This window comes from Equus asinus, chromosome 28 (genome assembly GCF_041296235.1).
Source record: "Equus asinus isolate D_3611 breed Donkey chromosome 28, EquAss-T2T_v2, whole genome shotgun sequence".
Lineage (NCBI taxonomy): Eukaryota > Metazoa > Chordata > Mammalia > Perissodactyla > Equidae > Equus > Equus asinus.
The window spans coordinates 51,280,139-51,290,947 of NC_091817.1; positions in this window are offsets into that span (position 1 = coordinate 51,280,139).

Consider the following 10,809-nt stretch of genomic DNA (forward strand, 5'->3'; position numbering starts at 1 on the left):
AGCTCTTCCAGGGTCCCTCCCACAAATTCTCGTTTCGGGATCTGCTTTTGGGGGAACATCCCAGGTTAGTATTTTTCTGGGAGACAACTGTTAATTAGGCGGCACTTCCCCTGGGGTCCGGGGTGCTGGCGTGGCTGTGTTGACACAAGGACCAGGGAGGACCACTGTCGCAGCAGAAAGCCCTCACCCGGAAGCCGCCACCCTCTCGTCCTGTCCAGAGCAGATGGCACCAACTGATGGTGGCCCCAGTGGGAGGCAAGTGGGTGACCAACATAGCCTGTCTCTGGGTGTTTTCAAAGGCCGTCCTTGTTCTTGGGGTCCATGGTGACAGCAAAGCAGCTGGTTCTTCCACAGTAGGAGCCGGGGCGTCAGCCTCCTTCACCTTCAGCCTCACTCTCCCAGCGTCTGCCTTGTTCTCAAACGCCTGGCTCACCTACTGCACGCAAAGGATACAGGCACCTGTTCCTGATGCCCTGTCTGGGGACTTGGGAGACAGACAGCCGGCGCCAGCCTCGAGGAGCCCTCTGTATCTCAGGAGGATCCTTTGTTCTTAATCAAGATGGGCCGCAGTGGAGGCTGCTGTGCTGTCGGCCCGAGAGATGATGAGGGGCACCCACAAAGCCCCTGCTTGGCCCTCTGCACGTGCCTGTCGGTGTGGGGCTTCCAGCAGCTCATTGTCCATCTTCACCCTGTTCTGAAGGGGCTGGACAGCTAATGCCACGTCTCCCAGGCCCTGCAGCCCTGATCCTGGGCGTGTGTCAGCAGGAGGAAGCCACAGCCCCACGGCTGGGTGCAACTCCTCTGATTCTGGCCTCCGGTCACTGTGAGGAGCTCTGTGGTGACTGCAGACCCCTCAGGTCTGACTGTGGCCATCAACCCTGCAGGACCCGGAGCCCAACAAGAATTTGGGCCTGGAGTGGCTCCTCCTGCCTGTCCCTTGCACCTGCCTGTCAAGTCCCCTCTGACTCAGTCTCCACAGGGATCGAGTCTCTCTGTCTTCAGTCAGGCACATGAGATTGCAAGCGGAGCTCAGCTGGAACCCCTGCCACCCCCGGGGAGTCCCTGACACCAGCCCATTCCCCTTGGGAGCAGCGGGGGTTTATTGCTCTGGACCATTTGAGGAGAAGGCGCTGTCCGGATCCGCCTCTACATCTCAGCGACAGGGGCTCATGGGCCTCTGCAGTTCTCTGTCTCTCTGTGTCCTGCCATTTCTGTCTTGGGACCAAACGACAAACTGTGGCTTTGTCCACAGAGGGGTGGGCTTCCACATTGTAGCAGGCAGCATAGCAGCCTTCCCAGGTCAAAAGAATTTACTCGATTATTTTGAGGCTACACCTCCCAGAGTGGAGAGGGTCTGCTCTCTGAGGTCAGGCTGGTCTGGGTTCAGATTCCAGCCCAGGAATCCTGGTGTTAGCACCTCCCTGTGCATTGTTTACTGTGGTCCTGACACACCTCCGTGGGACACAATCAATGTCCCCTTTTCTGCCCTTCACTTATCGGAGCATCCTGCACAGCGCACCCCAAAGAAGCCTGGGTCACTTCCCGCCACCTGGGCCTGAAGGCTCTTTATTCTTATCCGGCGGGATCCAGAGGGCTCCTGGCCAAGAGGGAGCCCCTGCCCTGTCCCCAGGACAACCACATCTTGTCTGTCTTGTGGACTCTTCCTTCTGCACTCGTCTGCCCATTTGAGTCGCCGCCCAGCCCAAGATGGCTGCCCTTGCCCTGGGACAGGAGAGTTGGTCAGTGTGTCCCAAAGGTGGCAGCAGGCTCTAACATGCTGCCAGGCTGAGAAACACTGGCCTGGATCGCGACACTGCTGCTCAGCACAGTGACGCACGGGCCACAGGCAAGAGTCCACTAGATGTCCACTGGCCTCAGCTGGACTTACTGAGTTCGGGCTGGGATGGGAGGGCTGGCGGTGCTGTTGGCCCCTGTGACCACGGCTGTCACGGTAGACTTCAGCCTTTGCCTTGGAGGGCAGCAGCCTGAGCCGTCGGGGTGTGCGCGGGAGCGCTCCGCAGACAGGCATGCAGGGTCAGCACTGGAGACTGTAGATGAAGGTGCGGCTCAGGAGCCGGAGAGCGATGCGGAACCCCTCAGGCTGCCGACCTGGAGGATCCTCCCTCCATTAGATGGCGGGCTTCTGGCTGCTCAAAGAAAAGCTTTCTCCTTGGCCCACCACTATCCAAAGAAGCAAACTTTGGTAAATTCAGACCATCCTCTCCCAAAATTGACCCAGGAGGAGACTTTACCTGGATTGGGATCTGACCAATATGTTCCCAGTCCCAGTACCAGACCAGGGCGTCCTGGGACCCCTCAGTTATGTGCTCAACACTCGGGGCGGGGGTGGGATGCTGGGAGTGGTCTTCTGTTTTCACCAGAGGATGTGGTCTAATTTTGTGGGAAGTGGAACCTTTTCTTTCTACCAGTTCCAGGAGGAGTCTGGCGGATCGCATCCTGATTTACTCCAGTGCAACCTTGGGCTTGCTAGGCGCAGCTCGCAGTCAGCCAGCGGGCACCAGCAGGACCTTGTCTGCAGCGGGCGCCTCTTCTGCTTAGCTGGTACACGTTCTAATTGGTCAGGAGTCTGTTCTGATTGGTTGGGAACCTGTTCTGCTTGGTTAGTGTTCGTTCTGATTGGCTACTGTCTGTGCCATAGCAGCTGAAGCAATTGTATGTGTGACAGCACCACCCCTGGCCCCTCCTGACCTGGGACCTGTCTGTCCAGCCTGAAAGAGAGCACACTGAGGGTTCCTGTGTGCCAGTTGATGGTGAGGCACCTGAGGGGTCTTGGCTGAGGATGGTGTAAGCCCTGGCTGCATTGCAGGTGTTCTCGTTGTCATCTGTGTCTGTTGCTCTGACTTGGATCTTGGAGGGTCCTGCAAGGACAGAGGGGAGAAGAGTTGATAATCTCAACAAGTAACAACCAGCATGGCGATGTGAATTAATATAGAAATTTAAAAGTAAATGTGTTCCCTTTCTATACCGATGATAAAACTGCTTCTTGGGGCTGGCCCTGTGGCCGAGTGGTTAAGTTTGCACATTCCACTTCAGTGGCCCAGGGTTTTGCCGGTTCAGATCTTGGGCACAAACATGGCGCCACTCGTCAGGCCACGCTGAAACTAGAAGGACCCGCAACTAAAATATATACAACTATGTACTGGGAGGACTTGGGGAGAAAAAGCGGGAAACGAAAAAGAAGAAGATTGGCAACAGATGTTAGTGCAGGTGCCAATCTTAAAAAAAAAAAAAAGAAACTGCTTCTCAAGTGATATAAGCTCTAGTTCAAACATTTCACCAAATTATTAGAATAATTTCCAAATGGCTTGTTCACTCTTTTCAGAAATCTTTAGGGCATCTTTTGACATGGCTGTCACCATGGGATCCTTGCCCCCATTAACATGACGCTTCAGGGGAGTGAGACTCTATTGAATGCCTAAGGGGGGGCTGTGGCTGTTTCCAGTGGTCCCATTGCTCCCAGGACACTTCTGACCTTCTCTTTCCCCTACTGTTGTCAGGGGAGTCCTGTCTGGACCTGGCCACCCTTCAGGAGCTGGGGCCGAGCACACAAGCCAGAAGGGGAGAAGTGGTGAGGGCGCTGGACAGAGGTGGAGAGGGCAGTGCGTCCTGATTGCTACAACCAAGCCTCTGGAATTTGGTCCATGGAGACAACCCCACACGGCTGTGTGCCTCACGTGGATGGTCAGGAGACCGCTGGTGCGGTGGGGAGCAGTGGTCTGTTGTGGGGTTACAGGCAGCAGGAGGATAGACAAGAATGGAGGAAAAGTGGAAGAAGGCAGAGGGGGAAGGAAACGCCACGTCAGAGCGTCCTCTCCTAGGGGATGCCCTGTAATTTTCATTTCACCATTTTCAGTCGCAGACAATTAGGACCCCACAGTGTCAGATTGGGAGCCATGGGTGCACGGACGTCAGTGCTGTCCACGAGGCCGTCGCAAGGCCAAGAGATGCTTCCCGAGAAGCGGTCCCTGGGCTGCTGCTGGGCGGCAGCGGGGCCGGAAGGACACGTGCCCCTCGACCCTTCAGCAGCAGCCAGCTGGAATGGAGCACCCCCGAACCAGACCCTTGTTTTCAGGAACGTGAACTGGAAAATACGAAGGGAACTGAGCAAGGAGAAAGGGAAGCTGAGTCAGGGTGTGTAGAGAGAAGCCATGCGTGGGAACAGCTGCGAGGGGGAGGAGGGGCTGGGAGGGGCCCCATTACTGAGACGCAGAAACAGCAAACAGAAGGGACACGCAGCCTGGAGTAAGGCAGCCAGTGGGCATCGCCTGTACTGTGCAGACCCATGGTCCCTGCACTTCCTCGGGCTTGGGGGACCCTGTTGCTCTACGGCCCCTGTTGGCGCATCTCTGTGGGGTCCTTCCTGCCTGTGGCCCTCCCCAGTGCCAGCTTTCTGAATGAGCCCGAGAGAGGCTCTGCTGCTTGAAACAAACAGAAAGCCTCTGCAGCCCTTGAGCTGTGCCTTCTGGTTTCAGGGTGGGGACACCAAGCACTGGAGCCCAGGGCACGGACTCGTAGGAAGACTTTCTCTGCTGTTTGCACTTAGTTTCCCAGATCTTCATGTCTTCCCCAAATTTACTGCCGGGTGTCACCAAAACCTTCCATTGTTCTCATTAACCTGGGTGGGCTCCTTCCATCACAGACACCTAGGTAAATTCGGACTTGCCGTCTTTCTGGCCTGTCACCGCGATCATAATCTCCATTGGGTCCTTGACAGCATTCCCGTTCAAAGATGCAACGTGAGAAAAAAGCGGCAAAACCTGACAGCGATGGAGACAGGTGCGGGCCACCGGGTGTGGTGCCACTCAGCACACACTTGGGTCTAGAGAAGGCCCAGCCCAGTGAGAACCCACTTTCCTACTTCCCCCCACACTCCAGTCACTGGGGAGTCTGAGGAAGGCGGCATCTGCGACAACTCGGGTGTCTCTGCTTTTGTGCTCATGGCCATCCTCCTCCTCCTCCTCCTCCCTGTCCATAGAAAGCGCTTCAGTGGGACACGTGCTGCCCAGAGAGGTGACAGTCACCATTCCCTTGCAGCTGGATGTGCCACGTGACCACGTTCTCCAGGACGGGCCATGAGAAGCGATGGCTGCAGTTTCTGCACCACACTGCTTGGCGCGTGTGCACCTCCCTAGCCCCTTCCTTCTTCCCTCCTTAGGTGTGGAAATGCATCTGGATGGAACCTGCTTTGACTCTGTGAATGAGGGTGACTTCCCAGGGGAGGAGAGCAGGGAGGGAGGAGCCTGGGTCCTAAGTGAGACCCACTCAACTAAGGAGGGCTTCACCTGGGCCTCGGTCTCACTGGGAGAGGTGTAGCTGAGAGTCTGCTGGACAACATGCCCCAGAGATGTACAATCCGAGGGCGCATGGCATTGCAGCTAATGACAACAGCTGACGTGTGCTGAGAACTGACCCAGAACCGGACGAACTTTAGCCCGACAGCAAAGGGAAGCCAGGGCTCCGAGGGCATTGTCACCAGGCTCACTAAGCGCCAGTGCTGAGGTTTGACTGCAGGCTGTCTGGCTCTGGGTCCTACGCTCTTCACATTTGAAGATTGGAGAGTCTGGAATAGCCTCGAGTCGTAGGATCTGCTCATTCTCTCTGCTTGGCCCCCACTTACCACTTCCTGTCCCTCCACCGCACCTTCATCTCTGCTGCAGGCATCATGCCTTCCGCCCCGCAGAATGCAGGCACCTGCAGAGCCGGCCTGCTTATCACGCATCGCTGCAGCTAGTAGTTGTGGTAGAAACCATAACAATAATAATCATATTCTTCCATGTACTGCTGGCTACAGGCAGCCCTGGGAGTCTAGTGGTTAAGATCGGGCCCTGTCACCTCCCTACCCTGGGTTCAATTCCCAATCAGGGAACCACACCACCTGTCTGTCGTAGTCACACTGTGGGGGATGCATGTTGTGTGTGGCTGGGATGCTGAAAGCTCTGCCACTGGTATTTCAACTACCATCAGGGTCACCTGCGGTGGGCAGGTCTCAGTGGAGCTTCCAGAGTGAGACAGACTAGGAAGAAGCACCTGGCCACCCACTGCTGAAGAAACTGGCCATGAAAACCCTATGAATGGCAGCGGAGCACTGTCTGAGAGAGCACTGAAAGGGAAGAGGATGGCACCGAAAGACCAGGTGGAACCTGCTGTCCGCAGGTTGCTAGGAGTCGGAACTGACTCAATGGCACTGACAACAAATTGCTGTCTACTCCAAGGTCAGAAGCTTGAAAACACCACACTGACCTGCTGGAGCTTCTGGGGCATCTTGGGAGGCCCCTCATTGGAAGGCATGCAATCAGCAATGAAAAGGAAGCCAAGGACACAGAGGACAGGCTTGGACAATGCCATGGGCCAGACTGAGTGCCGCCATTCAGTGTCCTGTTTCTCCTCTGGTCCCCAGAAAACAATGCCTCCCCCTCCCCTGTTCCCCTGCTATGCCCCGCCATGGCCTCAAGATGTTTCCAAACCCCTTCCTCTGGAGAGCGGAAGGCTGAGAGGTGGACACCGTGGCATCCGGGAGAGGCAGAGGCGGAGCAGATGCTTTCTCCCTAAACCCAAGAAACCGGAGAACTTTCTTGAGCCCTGAATGCATTGCATATTTAAACCTGTACCAAAACTAGGTCAAGATCTGGTCTACAAACTCTTTCTGGAAACAGCTTTCCCGTCCAACAAGAGGGAGTTTGTTAAACCACAGCCTGACCCCAGGATGTGGGACACAGCGTAGCTGTGAAAACTGAAGGGAAGGTGTTCGAGATTGTTTGTAAAGGGAAAGAAGCGGGTGGGAAAGCAGGATGGGGGCCGAATAGTGTTTGTAAAGGAAAAGCATGCAGGCACGTCTGTGTGGGCGCAGACACCTGTCTGTGTGGGACGAATAGAAAGCTCTAACTCGCTGTGTTAACTGGTGTTCCCTCTGGATTATGGAATTATGGGTGGTTTTTATTTTCTATATTTTCTAAATTTTTTTAAAAACCAGCAATGGCATATCATTAGAAAAAAACAATGGAGTTGTTGCCATTAAGTATGAGAGCTTGCATAATAAGATCTTCAAGTGCACGTTTCAAAATAAACCCCATGCTGCCAAAACAGAGTGTGCAAACCCAGCCACCGGGCCATGGGGCTGACCTGAACTTCTACTTTTTAAAAAAGAGTTATTTTAAAAAATCTTTCTGGGGCAGCCCTAGTATCCGAGCAGTTAAGTTTGTGTGCTCCATTTTGGCAGCCCAGGGTTCGCCGGTTTGGATCCTGGGCGCGGACATGGCACCGCTTATCAAGCCATGCTGAGGTGGCATCCCACATGCCACAACTAGAAGGACCCACAACTAGAATATACAACCATGTCTTGCGGCTTTGGGGAGGAAAGAAAAAATACAATAGATTGAAGTGATAACCTGAAATAAAGAAGAAAGGTCAAATTAAATTAAAAAAAAATTTCTTCCATAAGTTTTAAGAAATCTGATCTTGGAAGACAGCACTTGTGGGTGACATCCCTCCTCAGAGGTGGCTCTCAAGAGCCTGGGTCAGATACTGGCTGGGCTGGTAGGACCGGGGCTGGGCCAGGAGCCAGACGGGGCAGAGTCTGGGAGTCGAAGACAAATTTACCAAGTTTTGGACAAGTTTACCCTCACGTGCTGCTTGGCCCCTGGCGAGGCTTGCCAGGCCCCAACTGTGGAGGGTGCTCTGCTGTGCTGGGCTCTTGGCTAACCATCCCCACCTGCCCAGCTATGGTCTGCAAGCATGCCAGCAGTGTCCTTACCTGGGTGGCAGACAAGCAGAGCAGAAACAGGTGGCTTCAGTCATAGCTGTGGGGGCCACTGCGGTCACAGAGTGGAACATGTGATGGAGGCAGCTGGCTGTGCCATCCTGTCACCTCAGCTGCTGATGTCCTGCTTGCCCAAGGACTATGGACCTGCCCTCCAGGACAGTGTCAGGTGGAGGTGCTGGGAAGCCAGCAGGCGCAGCTGGAGTGGCCTTGGAGGCCCACTAGGTGATACGGGCACAGGACAGTGGCTTCAGCTGGAGGTGCTTCTCAGCTGCCTGCTGGGAAGAGAGAGACTGGAACCCAGAGCCAGCGCTCACTCCTCTGAGCCGCCTCTTCAAAGTGAGGGTTACGGCTGCCAGCAGCGGACAGTCGGGCAGGGGGCGTATGAATGACCAGCTCCCTCGGCGAGGTGACCTGAGACCGTGTGAGACCGTGAGGGCAAGGCTGAAGCCGATATGCCTTTTCATGATCTAGTTTTGGGAGTTGTCACCGTCACTGTCACGACACAGCTCAGCCCTGTTCTACGAAGGAGGGGACTGCACAGGAGTGAGGACAACAAGAGGTGGATTTGGGGGGCCGTCTTGGAGGCCGGTGGCCACATCAGGAATGAAGTTTGTTGCTGAAGGGCAGGAAGAGGAGCTGACTACTCTCCTCCTCGTCCTGAGTTGCTCAGCCTTCCAGCAGAGTGTTGGGGTTGGCGGGAGATGGCGGTAACAACCACCTGGCAGTTGTGGGTTCCCCTTCCCGCTGTATTTCAAGCTTGACCCTATAACTCTGCCCCCTCTCCCACGGCCCGTGCTGAAAGCACAGAATATTGAAAGTTTATGGTGTTCTCTCAGAGCATTGTCCCCACTCCTCTTCCCATAGGGAAAAAACCCACAGACACACACCTTCCTTTAAAAAAGCATGAAAGAAAAAAGAAAATGATAGTGGATATTTCTTATTGATTTCTTATTGATAGTTCAGATAGTTTATGCAGAGACTCCTCACAGGCCCGGCAGAGCGAGAGGGACAGAAGGTCATCGCTCCAGGTCGTGGGGTTCAGGGGACCCCTGGGCGGCCCGTACTCCTGTTGTCATCTCCGTAAGGGGTGGTTGGAATGCGGCTGTCCTGACCCCCCCTCGCAGGAGCAGGACTGACTTAGGCTTAGGGCCCTGGGAAGCAGGGTGCTACCTCCCAGAGGAGAGGATGTGGTGGGGGTCCTCACCCACTGGGAATCTTAGCACACCAGCGCTCCTCTCTACATTCAAAGTCGGTTCTGGTTCTGAGAAAAGCGCGACCTCTGAGCTGTTGGCACCCTCACTTTCCCAGTGGGAGACGCAACATGCTTACTTGCCTCACTTCGAGTCCTGTGGACTCCCACCCCGTTGGGTCCACGGGAACTCCGTGCTCCTGGGTATTGTGGACGCTATAAGTGAACGGGTAGCCAGGAATGACCGACACCGTGCATATCCGCTCTGCTCACCGTACACTCCATTGTCTCATCAGACTTCACTTACAAAACGTAAGTGTAAAGATAAAATAATTCAGAATTTCGAGATGGCAACAGTGTTGCACTGAACCACGTGGGCCCAGGTACAAGGCAAGCATGTTATAGAAGCTGCTGTGCCTGCGTGTGTCATGAGGACATGGTATGCAGACAGGGCGGCAAGGGGCTCAGAGACCCTGGCCGCACGGCTGACTCCTGCAGGTGCTGTCCCAAGAGCCTGTCCTCAGCAGGGCCGGGTGAGGGCTGGTTGCACAGGCCGTGGTCAGGACTGCCCGCCCGCGTTAAGGGAGGTTCTGAGGCTGCCCAGGCTTGGTGGGAAGGGCGGCGGCCCCAAGGGACATGCACCCACACACCTTGCATCCCTGACCTCACACCTCCTTCTCAGGGCAGCTGAGTCTGTGCAGAGAAAGCAGTGGGTCTGCCCAATCTCTGAATTTGGATCCCAGGCCCCTTTGCCTTCCCTCATCCAGCACTGAAGACATGGAAGATGTGGGCGTGGAAAGCTGTGCAGGGAGAGAATAACAAGGAGGGAGGGACTTGCATTCTCAGCCATCCTCTGTGCCAGATTCTGCCTGTGCTTACTCGACTTTGAACATCAAACCAAAAGGCTGGGGTTACAATTCCCATTTTATAGATTAGAAAACAGGCACAGAGAGGTTGAGTATCTTGCCCTAGGTCACACAGCTGGTGAGGGTGGAGCTGAGAATCAGGCCCACTATGGTCTGATCTGGAGTCCAAATGCTGTGCACCATGAGATGCTGACCCTGAGGGGACAGCAAGGAGAGAGTGAGGGAGACCAGATGCCCCACACTGAGCCAGGCACACGTATGTGCACACACACATGTGCACACATCCCTCCCTGGCTTTCACCTCTGAGGCTACGGACGTCGGAGGAATCAGGAGAGGATCCTGGAGAAGCCAAAGGAGGAGAGTGGGGGGCCTATTAGGAAAAATACTTCCCAGGAGACCAGAGAATAACATTCCCTGATGAATCTGTCTCAAATCCTACATTTCTCTCCCCGGGCCAGGACTCGATTCTCCAATAACCTAACCAAAGGGACTCCAGGCTTATGCCAGACTTCTAGGGGCTGAGTTCTTGTGGAGATCTAGGCCAAGAGTATGAGTTCTCTGTGGCCCTCCTGGACCCTCTGCTTTCAGTGGTAAGAGGAGACTGAGGTATGTGGTCTGGACTTCAGATTTGTATGGAAATAACATTTATTAGAACAGGAGGCCCAGAAACCATGGAGGGGATTGGAATCAACATCCTCAGAGCACTGAAGGTACTCTCCTGTTTGTCTACCTCATCTCTTGTCATCAAAGTGGAAGACTTGTTTAACTGATGATTTCTGCACTCATTACACTTTTGCGAATGTAAGGGGTCAGTAGACTTCCTCTGAAGCCCCCGTTGGAGCTGGAGTATGGAGTGTGTGTGGTGGCTACATTTGTCCTCTTGTGGCTGAGACGTGATTTATCGGTAATCACTCACTTACCCTCTCTGCAAAATTAGAGCTTCTCCCCTGTGTGTGTCCTCTGGTGCCTGATG